Source organism: Callithrix jacchus, chromosome 13, assembly GCF_049354715.1.
Source record: "Callithrix jacchus isolate 240 chromosome 13, calJac240_pri, whole genome shotgun sequence".
Taxonomy (NCBI): Eukaryota; Metazoa; Chordata; class Mammalia; order Primates; family Cebidae; genus Callithrix; species Callithrix jacchus.
In genome coordinates, this window is record NC_133514.1 from 106,544,847 (window position 1) to 106,554,137 (window position 9,291).

Sequence of the window (9,291 nt, forward strand, 5' to 3'; positions counted from 1 at the left end):
CCTCAGCCTTCTTAGTAGCAGGGATTACAGTCACCTGCCACCACGACCAGCTAATTTTTGTATTTTAAATAGAGACAGGGTTTCACCATGTTGGCCAGGCTGGCCTCAAACTCCTGGCCTCAAGTGATCTGCCTGCCTTGGCATCCCAAAGTGCTGGGTTTACAGGCGTCAGCCACAATGCCTGGCCCCTGCTGATTGCAAGTTAATGAGGCTGGGTGGTGAGGCATCATTGACAGGTCACCTGCATCCCATCGCCAGTGAGTCAGTCTGCTTGTTTCCTCCCATTGCTGCCTTCCTCTGAGTTCAGAAACACAAAGATCTCTCCCAACCTGAATTCTGGACATCTATCCCTCTACTTTATACTTGCTGCTTTCCTCCACCCTCTGTCTTTCTTATTAGTTTGTTTTTTTCTGCAGTCAGTTGAAGACTGAATGGCTCCCCAGTCATGACTTGGAAGAAGGGGAGGACAGGCATTTGTTCCTTCCATCCAAGGCAGTTTAGTTATCACAAATAAAATACTTTTGGTGAAGCCAATGGCAGGAATAGCCTTGGTGGCAGTGTTCTTGGATATTTCATCTACACCATCTGTTCAAAGTGTACCACACCCAGCCTACACAGCGAGGAGAGAATTTACCTGACTCCAGCAGAACTACACTAGATAGAAGCCTCTTAGACACTGGAAATTATGGTCCAAACAGGGAGTTCCTGACTCTTCATTTTCTTGCACCAGCAAGATTGACCCAGCAATATGGTATCCAGGGGCAGAAAGAACATGCAAGTCAATAGGCCGATATAATTGCTGGGAAACCAACCAGAGCATGATTTTAAATCACCAAGAGAATGAGCTCCTCCCTTCCTCAGTTTAAAGTTTCCTCCATATAGCAATGTTGACAGGTAAAACAGATGACGTAATGTAGATTCGGAAACAATTGTTTCACTTATGCTGACTGTAAATACTCTGGTAAGAGAACCATGGACATATAGTACTCAACAGGCTCCATGATACTTTTTAGTTCACAGAATCTATATGTTCAATTGCGTTTCAATTTAAATCCTTCGTATATATAACTTCATACGTTGTCTAGTGCATAGCCCTCAAACTCTTCTGTGGTTTTTTTCCTTGAACTGGGACAAGCCAGAACATGTGTTGCTTCATTTTGAATTGGTGTTTACTGCTTTTGCATGCTGGTGTTTTAAAAAATTACAATATCATTAACCTGAGGCAGAGGTCCAATTGGAGCAACAGGGTGAGGAAACTCGTGCAGTTGTCTTGGTGGATTTCTTTGTCCACGGTTAAATGCCAACTTCAAATGTGTTCTTCATCCACACCACTCATCTTGCATTCTTAGTTTACCAAATTCATTTTATTTTCCTTTTACTCAATTAAAATAATCCAATTTTTTTACTCAATAAAAACAGAAAATATCCCCAAATGTGCAAACTTAAGTATCGTAAGCATATTAATATACTTATTAAGCATATTAACTTTAATATTAAGCATATTAACATTAATATAGTCAGTATTTATATTAAGCATAATATACACTTAACATTTACTTTATAAATGCTCATATTTTAATACAATAAATTTCCCCTTTAAATAATGTTTTCCTTCATATGCATCAACAAAGTTTTAGCTACAGATTGGTAAAAAAGATTTAAAAAGCAATCCAGGGCACAACAGTTGGGCTGAGAAACTCACACACCCTTTGTTGACACACGTAGGTTCTGAATAGACCATTCCATATTCAAGATTAAATAAATGGGAAAAAAGTATAAGGTATGAAAGAGATAAATGCCATATAAGAAGAGACATCTATTTCTATGTTATAAATGGGAGAGAGAGAAAGGACAGAGAGAGAGAGGAGAGACTGGCTTCATAAAATGATTTACAGAAAGAATTGGAAGAAAAACGTTTGGGCATAATTAATAGGGTCTAAGAAGACACAAAATCTACAGAATTGAAGTGCATGCCATGAAGATAAACTCTAAGATGTGAAAAAGCTATATGAGACAAAAATAGACCACTAGGGGAACCAAAAAACGCAATAGATGCAATAGAAGAATTTAGTGTTTAAAGTCAATACAGAAGCAAAACTGACACACTGGAAAATTTAGTTAGTGATGAATTTAGTTAGTTAGGGTGTTTTGGAGTATGTCTGTTAGAAATGGATAGGAAATAATAAGACAGAAGTTGGCAGATATAAAGAGAGAATAAACCCCAAAATTATGGTGTTTCTCAGGAAAAAAGAAGATTAATTGGCATAAAGTTAACAATCCAAGACATGATAGAAGAAAACCACAGTCACAGGATCATACTGAATGATTCCTCCTCTCCCTGCAGAGCAAAACTAGAAATGGTAAAAAACTTTAAAAGATTGAGAAAGTAATCCTATCAGCATCGGGGCAAAAAAAGAAGTAGTTATACTGTATAAAGGATAAAAAAAATCAGAAGGGCATCAAACTTTTTTTTTGTACAAAATTTCTGAAGATAGTGAAACTTAATGTGCAGATCTGAGGGAAAATACATGATTACAGAATTTCATATCTAGGCAGGTTGGTTTGTGTGCACATGGAACAGAAAACCATTCTCAGATCGATTTTGCTGTACCTGAGTGCAGATATATTTCATCTTTAGCTCCTGGCACCATGCTATAAACATCACAGGAATTAAAACTAAATTCATGTTGTTTTGAGTGGGATCCAATGTAGTCAAAGACTTAAAAAGCTAGTGTATTAATCCATTTCATACTGCTAATAAGGACATACCCCAAATACTAGGAGGCATAAGTAAAAGAAGAAATGGAAAAATCTGCAAAATAGTAAATAACTTTAACACACCTTTTCTAGTTATCAATAATTTAAGTAGAAAAAAATTATACAGAGAAAAATTAAACTTTTATTTCACTTATTAGAAAACAGGAAATAATTAAAACGTGTAAATTGTTTTTTTTTCCTGGAAGTTTGAAAAGAGAACAACATGTTTCACAAGCACAAATAAAGGTGAAAATAATAAAGACGAACACAGAAATATAAGTGAAAGACAAAAGCTTAAAAAAAGAATTAGAGTCACAACAAAAAGAATAATGCCACTAACCAACAATTTAGGAACAAGAAAGGGATGTACACTATTTTGTATTTATGGATGTTTATCTTTAGGGTAAATTCCTAGGAATAGCAATGTCGAGCCAAAGTCCAATTGCATGTGCAATTTTTTTTAGCTATTGCTAAATTCTGGTTATAAGAGCTCTGGTTGTAGCACTCCTATTAGCTGTCATTTGTATCTGCCTATTTATTCACAACCACCCACAGAATGTCATAAAACTTTTGGGTGTCTGCCAAACCGATAGATAAATAATGCTATAGTAGTGTATATTTGATTTAAATTTCTCTTGTTTTGAGAGAATTTATGAACATGCAATCCCGTGTTCAGTCATTTGTATATCTTTCCCTGTCTTATGTCTGTTTTTTTTTTGACACTTATGTAGATGCATTTCTTCTTGATTTTTAAGAGATTTTTATGTGTTGGGAAGATTAACCCTTTGTATTAGTATTAGCATAAACCTTTTCTCATTTTGTCAGTTCTCTTTGACTTTGCTTATTAAATCTCCTTTAAAAACTTTTCATAAGATGAATATACCAATACTGCTTCTAAATTTTTAAAATCAGGCTTTCCCCACTTCCAGGTTTTAAGGTATTTACCCATTTTTTTTCTATTACTTGTATAGTTTCATTTTTAAAATTTAGATATCCTATTCAATTGAAGCTTACTTGGCATGAGATAAATATGAATACTATTTAAATCTTTTTCCAAATGGCTATTCAGTTCCTCCAATACTACTTATATAATAAGATATTTTAGTACTTATTAAAACATCTATCTTGGCTGGGCGCTGTGGCTCACGCCTGTAATCCCAGCACTTTGGGAGGCCGCGGTGGGTGGATCACGAGGTCAAGAGATCGAGACCATCCTGGTCAACATGGTGAAACCCCGTCTCTACTAAAAAAAAAATTAGCTGGGCATGGTAGTGCGTGCCTGTAATCCCAGCTACTCAGGAGGCTGAGGCAGGAGAATTGCCTGAACTCAGAAGGCGGAGGTTGCGGTGAGCCGAGATCATGCCATTGCACTCCAGCCTGGGTAACTAGAGTGAAACTCCGTCTTTAAAAAAAAAACAAACATCTATCTTGACTGTGTGCAGTGGCTCACGCCAGTAATCCCAGCATTTTTGGAAACTGAGGCAGACAGATCACCCGAGATCAGAAGTTAGAGACTAGCCTGGCCAACATGGTTAAACCCCATCTCTACTAAAAATACAAGAATTAGCTAAGCATAGTGGCAGGCGCCTGTACTCCTAGCTGCTCAGGAGGTTGAGAAAGGAGACTCACTTGAACACAGGAGGCAGAGGTTGCAGTGAACTCAGATCGTGCTGTTGTACTCCAGCCTGAGTGACATGGGTAAAACTGTGTCTCAACAACAACAACAATGACATCTAGCTTTCACTTTAAGATCTGAGTTACCACATTTATCATATACTCAATTTCCATATGTGCCTAGGTCTGTTGATGGACTTACTATATCCTCTGCCTTTGGTCGGTTTATTCATGTACCAACATCAGGGTTTTAATTGTGGAAACTGTTGTTTTCCCTTTGCAATGTTTTCCTATTTATTCTTGCTTATTTATTTTTCCATATGAACTTTAGAATCATATTGTCTTGCTATTTTACTATTTTTCCTTGTGATATTTAGGAAAGTTTGCATTTCTGTTCTAGGCATTATTTTTCTGCTCTATTATGACCTCATGGCCTAAGGTACTCTTTTATTAACTTAGGCTTTGATCATTTTTAAGTAATATCTTTTGATGCCCATCTATTGCCTGAGTCGTAATCAAGAGATTTATATTCTACTTTCTCATTTCTTTCTAGAATTTCCTCTCACTTTTTTTGTCATTGTTTTTTATTTTGGCAGCACATATAAAACCTACCTTTACATATTGCTTTCCCACCTTTATTCCCCTGTTTGCTTTAGTCTTAGAGCTATAATAAAATATATTGTGTATCAGTATATCAGTCTTTTGCTACAGTTTCTTCAATCTTTTTTTCCTTTTTGATTACTGGCTGAAGCTGATCCTCTGGTAGATTTCTCAGGAAGGGCTAACAAGCACAATATTCTCTAAGTTCTTGACTGTTTAACGCAGTGTCTTTATGGTCTTTATTCATGAAAGAGTACTTTTTGGTATAAAAAATTATTGGTTTGGATTTTGAATCTCTTTCTTGTTCCACTGGTTTGCACGTTGTTCTCAAGAAGTCTGATGTTAACTTGCTTTCTCTACTTTAGATTGACTTGATTCTTTCTCTTTCATTCTCTTTCTCTCCTCTCTTTTTTCTCTTCTCTGCAGACATTAAAGACTGTTTTCTAGACTATGTCTTAGACCTTATCATTTCAATTTTCCTAGGTACATTATAGACCACTTCAACATACAGATTCAAGATTTATTTTATTTTTGAAATGTTTTCTTGAATTATAGCTTTACATATCATTTCTACTCCACTGTGTTATTTCTGTACTTCAGAGACTACAGTTACATATGTTTAAGATTTCTTTACCTGTCTTTATTTTATTCTTTTACCCTTTTACTCTTCTTTATTTTGTTTTTATTCTCTAGACTATTTTTATTTCTCTTCTCTATGTTCTTTATTGTGCTTTCTCCTACAGGCAACTGGTTGTCTGGTCCCATTTCCAAGATGACTTTGTTATTTCTAGCATTTCCATTTAGTGCAGACATATCTCATTACAGTACTTTCTTTCTGTGGTTGTTTTGTTATTCATATATATTTTGAGTTTTAAAAATTATGACTTGCAACATTCTTCATGTTCATAGTCTCTTTCCAAATGATATTTGGTTCACAAAGTAGTGTTACACTGCAGCTCTTTCCCCCCTCATGGTTGATTTCTTGGGTAGTGTCTCCATCAGCTAGAGGTTTAATTCTCACTGCTTTCTTCATATAGTAATTTTACATATTTGTTAGGTACTTTTTATTGTTCATAATGAAATGTGTAGAAATTTTGAAAATATGTAGAAAAGGACAGGCAACTTTATGAAGGTGAGTTGGGTGCCATACTATGTTTTCTTGGTGCAAGAGTGCCCTCTTCTGTTGATACAGTTAAGTGCACTTTAAAAAATCGCTTCTATGCTTGTTGATCTGAGTTATGTTCAGAGAGATTTGAAACTCGGGTATCCTCCATTATGCTGAAGAATAGTTCCATTGGAGGAATAAATATTGGTAAAAAGAGGCCAAACCATTATTCAGAGATTTTATAATCATCTTTCTAGAAAATCAAAGTGAATAAGCTTAGAATTTATCATAGAAGAATGTTCTTCAAGATGATTTGCTAGATATCCAAAACTTTTTTGTTATACACCATTAATAACTATTCACAAATGCAATGCCTTAATCAATTCATAGCACTTAATTCTATTTGAGATTATTTTGTTTTATTTATTATTTGTATCACCCCCAAAGAGTGTGAATTTAATGAGAGAATGGACCTTTTACATCTACATCTTATTCATTGCTTTACCTCAATACCTAAAGCAAAAAGTGATCTCTCACGGTTCTTGAGAGATGCTCTTGAAAGAGTAGATGCTCTAGAAATATTTGTTGACTGACTGACCGAATGAATGGAAAACCCAAAGACTGTATTCACGAGAATATCAAACTGATAAAATACTTAGAAATAAATTGAACAAATTTATTTTTCTTGTGATTAATAACACAAATATGGAAATATTAAAAGGTATACATGTAACTCAATGAATTATCACAAAGTGAGCAACCGTGCAACCACCACCTAAGTAAAAAAAAAAATAGAATATTATTATTGCTCCAAAATCCCTCCTACATCCCTTTCTAATTATTACCTTCCTCATCTTCTTCAGTATGTGACCAACATGCTAACTTGCAGCCCTATACACTTGACTCTCAAACAACATGGGTTTGAGATGCACGGATCCACTTGCACTCAGAATTTTCTCAATAAATATATTGGAAAATATTTTGCAGATTTGTGACAATTTGAAAAAGCTTTCAGGTTTTTCAAATCACAGATTTTTAAAAACTGCTGTCTAGTCTAGAAATATCAAAAATATTAAGAAAAACGTATGTCACAAATGCATAAAGTATATGTAGGTATAGTTTATTTTATTATTTACTACCATAAGATATGTACAAATCTATTATGAAAAGTTAAAATGTATCAAAAATTATGCACACAAACACTTACAGATGGTCATACATCGTGCTATTTGCAGTTAAGAGAAACATGAACACAAGTAAAGACGCAGTGTTAAGTCATAACTGCTTAAATTAATTGTAGTGCACAGTGAATGACTATAATTATTTTGTAGCCAACTCCTGTTGCTATTACAGTGAGTTCAATCTGTATTCAAGTATCTACTTGAAACACACTGTGATGCTAATGATTTCTGCATGAGCAGTTCATCTGTCCAGTAAATTGTGTTTCACAATAAAAAGTGATCTCTCACAGTTCTTGAGTATTATTCATGTTTAGTGCAATACCATATAGCTTGAATAACATCATGGGACTTATGCAAAGTGCCACCAGTGATGCTGAAATTGTGCTCAAGAAACAGAGAAAAGTCATGACATTACAAGAAAAAGTTGAATTGCTTGATATCTACTGTAGATCGAGGTCTGCAGTTGCATTGTTTCGAGATAAATGAACCCAGCATCTGGACCACTGTAAAAAAAGAAAAAAAAAATGCTTAAAGCTGTCTCTGCAGCTACAACAGCAGATACAAAAACCTTGCACTTTTTGAGAAACACATTCTCACTTTACATTGAAAATGCAGCTTTTATATGGGGCAGAATTACTGTAAGAAAGGCATATCTATAGACTCTAATATAATTAGAGAAAAACTAAAGTCATTATATGACAACTTAAAGCAAGAGAAAGGTGCAGGATCTAAAGCTGGAGAATTTAATGCCAGTAAAGGATGGTTTGATTATTTTTGAAAAAGATTAGGCTTAAAAAATGTCAAGATAACATTCTTTACGACCAAAAGGCAGAAGACAAACTCCCAGATGCCATTAGGAAAATAATTGAGGAGAAAGGATACCTGATTGGCCATATTTTTAAAGCAGATTGAAATGCCCTATTCTGAAGGAAAGAAAGCATGCAAATGACATGTATCAGTAAGTAAGAGAAGCAGGCATTAGGATTTAAGGCAGGAAGGGATAAGCTAATGCTACTGTTTTGTACAAATACAGTTGGGTTTGTAATCAAAATTGTCTTTATGATAGCACTAACCCCCAACCCTTGAAGGGAAAAGATAAATATCAGCTGCCAGTCTTTGGATTGTACAAAAAGAAGTCCTGGAATATGAGAATCCTTTTTCTGGATTGATTCATCAATGCTTTGTCCAGGAAGTGCTTTGCCAGAAAGGGACTGACTTTTAAAATCCTTTTGCTCTTGAACACTGCCCCTGGTCACCTAGAACCCCATTAGTTCAACATTGAAGTCATCGAGGTTGTCTCCTTGCCCCAAAACACAGTATCTGTAATTCAGCCTCTAAATCAGGGGGCCATCAGGACTTTAAATGTCGTGACTTTAAAGGTACTCTATGGAAAGGATTGCCAACGCTATTGAAGAGAACCCTAGTAGAAAGAACATGGAAATCTGGAAGGATTATACCACTGACGATGCCATCATTGTTATAGAAAAAGCTGTGGCCTCTATCAAGCCTGAAAGAACAAATTCCTGCCAAGGAAACTGCGTCCAGATGTCGTGCCTGACTTCAAAGGATTTAAGACAGAACCAATCAAGGAAACTATGAGAAAGATTGTGGATATGACAAAAAAAGGGAGGAGGTGAAGGATTTCAAGATATGGATCTTGGGGAAATTCAAGAGCAAATAGATTACACACCACAGGGATTAACAGAAGACAATTTTATGGAGATGAGAGAAGACGTAAAAGAAGAAGTGCCAGAAAGCAAATTGACATTAGAGAATCTGGCAGAAGGCTTCTGATTGCTCAAGGCTGCTTTTAAATTCTTTTTGACATGGACCCTTTGACAACACAGGCACTCAAACTAAAGCAAATTATGGAAGCAGTATTGGTGCCATGTGGAAACATCTTTAGAGAAATGAAGAAGCAGGAAAAGAAAAAGTCAGAAATGATAATGTATTTCTGTAAAGTTGCACCAAGTGTCTATGTTTCTCCCACTTCCTATTCTACCTTCTTCACCTCTTCTGCCTCTGCCACTCTTG